Here is a 4,666-nt window from a genome sequence, read left to right as displayed (position 1 = left end):
TACTTCAGTCTGTCCATTGGCTTGAGGATGTCCTGGGGAGGAGTATTTGTTTCTAATGCCAAGGCTTGAGCAGAAGGATCTGAATCCCTGACTGTCGAATTGACGACCATTATTCAAGATGACCGTCTATGGGATCCCGAACCTGCATACAATGTTTTTCCACACAGAACTTCGTACCTTTGCTTCTGTGATCGTGGCTAGTGCTTCTACCTCTACCTACTTCGTGAAGTAGTCGATAGCGATGAGTAAGAACTTTACTTGCTTCTTTCCTTGTGGCAGAGGTCCCATGGTGTCAATCCACCACTGTGCAAATGGCTAGGGCGAAGTGATGGCCGTCATTTTCTCCCCTGGGACTCGTTGGACATTCCTATACTTTTGGCAGCTGTCACATTTATTGACGAAATATGTTGCATCTTATTGCATTGTTGGCCAGAAATAGCTTGTTCTCACGATCTTCCTTATGAGAGACTTTGCCCCCATGTGGTTGCTGCAAATGCCCTCATGAACTTCTTCCAAATTGTACTTGGTTTCTTCTTCTTCCACACATTTCAGGTAGGGCTACGAGAAGCCCCTTTTGTAGAGCTCGTCATTCAGCATAGTTAACTAGGCCGCTTGTTTCTTGATCTTGTTGGCCTCGTCAAGATTAGGCAATAATCGTCCATCCTTGAGATAGGATAGTATTGGATTTGTCCAGCCAGAATGGGTGTGCATTGAAAATGTTTGGAATTCCTCAATGTTGGGATACTTTTGCTCTTCCACTCTCCAATCAGTCACCTTCACCTGATCATCCAATGACGCATTCCTGGCCATTTCGTCAACTTCTACATTTCGATCCGTGGGATTTGAGCAAATTTTACCGGATCAAACTTGCCAATTAATTGATTCGTCAACTTTAGTTATCTCTGCATCCTTGACTTATTTTCTTCGAAATCCCCATTGACTTGCCCTATGACGAGCTGAGAATCACTCTTTAGCAAGGCAGTTTTAGCTCTAAGTGTCTGGGCGATCTTTAGACCTGTCAATATGGCCTCGTACTTCGCTTTGTTGTTAGATACAAGGAAGTTAAGTTGAACTTCGTACTTCAAAGTGTCCCCCTCAAGGGAGGTGATGACGATGCCCTCTCCTCCTCTCTTTTGCGTGGATGACCTATCTGTATGGATTGTCTAGAGAGCTGCCTCTCCGAGGCTGTCTTCATGCTTAGGGGAGGTGAACTTTGCTATGAAGTCTGCCAGAGGCTAGTGTTTTGTGGCCGTCCTGGGTCGATACTTTATGTCGAACTGGCTAAGCTCGATGGCCCATTATACCATTCATCCAACAACCTCGGGTTTATTCATCACTTTCTTAATGGGCTGATCAATCATTACTATGATTGAGTTTGCCTGAAATTATGGACGAAACTTTTTGGAGGCCACTATCAGGGTGAAGGTGATTTTCTCTATTCGTGGGTACCAGGCTTCAGCTTCTTGGAAGGCTTGGCTGATGTAGTACACCAGGCGTTGCACCCTTTGTTCTTCCCTGATCAAGGTTACGCTTACTGCGGTCGCAGATACTGCTAAGTATAGGAATAGTTCTTCGCCTTCTTTGGACAGACTTAGGAGTGGGGGATTGCTTAGGTAACGCTTTAGCTCTTGGAATACCGCTTCACACTCTTTTGTCCAAACGAAAGCCTGTTTCAAGGTTTTAAAGAAAGGGAGGCACTTGACCGTTGCTTTGGAGACGAACTTGTTGAGGGCTGCCATCCTTCCTATGAGGGACTACACTTCTTTGATCGTCTTTGGGGAGGAAATCTCGAAAATGGTTTTCACCTTTTTTGGGTTTGCCTCTATTCCTCTTTGTGACACCATGAAGCCGAGGAATTTAGAGGATATACCAAAAGTGCATTTAGCTGGTTCAATTTCATATTTTATTGCCTAAACGTATTTAATGTCTTCTTGAGATCTTCCAGATGATTCTCCTCTTCCCTGCTTTTGACCAGCATGTCATCCAGATACACTTCCACGTTCCTCCTAATTTGCTTACTGAACATCTGGTTTACCAGCCTCTGGTATGTGGCTCCTGCGGTCTTCAACTCGAAAGGCATGACCCTGTAATAGTAGAGCCCCTGGCTGGTGATGAAGGTAGTCTTCTCTTGATCTTCTTCAACCATCTATATTTGGATGTACATGGAGAAAGCGTCCATAAAGGTGAGAATGTTGTGCCTAGCTATTGAGTCTACAAGCTGGTCAATCCTGGGCAGGGGGAAGTTGTCTTTCGAGCAGGCGTTATTCAGATCTGTAAAGTCAACACACATTCTCCATTTCCCATTTGCTTTTTTGACCATGACAACGTTGGCCAACCACTTAGGATAATAGACTTCCCTGATGAAGTTAGCGACGAGTAGCTTGTCCACCTCATCCATGACTGTTTTGTTTCATTCAGGAGCGAACACTCTTCTTTTCTATTGGATGAGTTTCTTCTCAGGATCCATGTTTAGGCGATGTTGAATGATGTTAGCCAGTATACCAAGCATATCTTCATGACTCCAGGCGAACATATCTAGGTTATCTTTCAGAAAACTGATGATTTCTTTTTTCGTCTGGAGGTTCAGGCTCGTCCCTACTTGGGTCATCTTTGCGGGATCTCCTTCCACCAACTCAACCATTTCCAGCTTTTCCACAATTTCTGGCGTCTTTTCTTCAATTATCCATGTATGGTTTTCCTTTGACGCCAGTACTTCCTGGTAGCATTCTCGCGCTAGTACTTGGTCTCCCCTTATCTCCCCGATCCCTCTTTCTATTGGGAACTTTACTTTTAAGCAATACATGGAAGTAACCGCTTTCCAACGATTGAAGGTGGGCCTTCCTATGATTACATTGTAGGACGAAGGTGGGTCCACTACCAAGAAGTTGTGTCGATTGGTTACCTGGAGGGGCTATGAGCCAGCCGTAACCGCCAGCATTACTATCCCTCTTAGGTATACCTTGTCTCCACTAAAACTAACGTGGAGGATTCGAATGGACGAAGTCTTTTCGGGTGTACCTTTAACAATGTAAGGTAGAAAGGTAAATGATATCCACCAAGCTCCCATTATCTACCAAAATCCTCTCGGTGTTGAATCCTTCGATCATGAGCATAATAACCAATGAGTCGTCATGGGGTTGTTTCACTCCTCTAGCATCTTCTTTCAAGAATAGGATATCCTTGTCCGTCCGCCTTTGCTTCAAGGGTGGTATCCTATGAATGCTATTCACCGACCTTTAGTATGACTTCTTGAGGGATTTGAATGATCCTCCTGTGGACGGTCCTCCTGTGATCGTCTTTATCTCCCCTATTGCACTCTGTGGACAAAAGGACATATGGTTTTCATCCCTCTGAGAAGCTTCATGCTTGCCCTTATTATCGTCCCTAGACCTGTTGGGATCTCCCTTCTTTACAATTTTTTGTAACTTCCCTTTTCGTATGAGCTCCTCTATCTTCTCCTTTAGGTCTCTATAGTCTTCTGTGCAATGGCCGTGATCCTTGTGGAAACGGCAATATTTCTTCTTGTCACACATGTTAGGTGACGAGTGTAACGGCCTAGGCCATTTGAGGTAGTGCTCATCTTTAATCTATGCCAAAATTTGATCAACGGGAATACTGAAGGAGTGAATTTTACCATCCAATGGGTTTTATCATCTCTCCATCTGTTTCCGTCAGTATTCTAACGATCTGTCAATTCCCTTTTTCGTCCTCTTCGGTCGTCTTCTTTTCTTTCCTTCTCTTTGGACTTCTTTATCCCTTTTATTACTGCTAGGGCATCCTTAGCGTTCATGTACTTTTGTGCCTTCAGGAGCATTTCTGCCATCGTCTTAGGAAGATTCTTTGCAAGTGAGACCACGAACTCCTTGGACTTCAATCTAGCTTTAAAGGTAGTTAGTTGTACTTTGTCATCCGCTTTGTCCACCTCTAAAGTTTCTGGAGTGAAACATTGTATGTACAACCTCAGGGTCTCTTATGGTAAGCAAATGGTTTGCTGGCCTTTTCGAGCGTTGTCCATCAATGAAGTAACGTAGGGAAGGAATTTCCTAGTTGCTCGAAGTTGTCGATGGACAACGTTGGTAGCTTAGTGAACCATTCCCTTATTGCTCCTTTGAGAGTGGTGGTGAAAGAACGGCATAATATCTCATCAAGGGGCTGCTAGAGACCCAAAGTCGTCTTGAAGGTGTTGAGGTGATCCAAAGGATCTTTCATTCTATCAAATAGCTTGAGCTGTGGTAAACAAAACTTTGAGGGCATTGGGCATTCCAGGACTACCGTGGTGAAGGGTGAATCTGTCCTTCTGACCATTCGGTCTAGGCTTCGGTTTGTCTTTTCTTTGACTGCACTCCTCAGCTCGTCCATCTCCTTTCTTATTTCTTGGAGAAGGTCTGAGCTCGTTCCTTCTAGAGTAGCTGGTTGTCAACAGTCATCCTTTCTATGGCTGACTTCATCATCGTCCCGGTTGGTCTCGGGATGGTTGTCCTCTTGCTACAGTCGCAACCTCATCTCCTAGTTCTGTCTAGTAAGCTCCTTCACGCTGGTTGTGAGTGTCCGGATTTGCAGAGCTAATGCTGCAGGATCTTAGGGAGCATTGGACTCCATCTGGACTTGTGAGTTGAATGGAACTACGCTCTTGAACCTAGGTGCAAAAATGTCGTTCCCATAGACA

This window comes from Castanea sativa, chromosome 8, assembly GCF_040712315.1.
Source record: "Castanea sativa cultivar Marrone di Chiusa Pesio chromosome 8, ASM4071231v1".
Classification (NCBI taxonomy): Eukaryota; Viridiplantae; Streptophyta; class Magnoliopsida; order Fagales; family Fagaceae; genus Castanea; species Castanea sativa.
The sequence above is the reverse complement of the archived record's forward strand: the minus strand, read 5'-3'. Positions refer to the sequence as shown.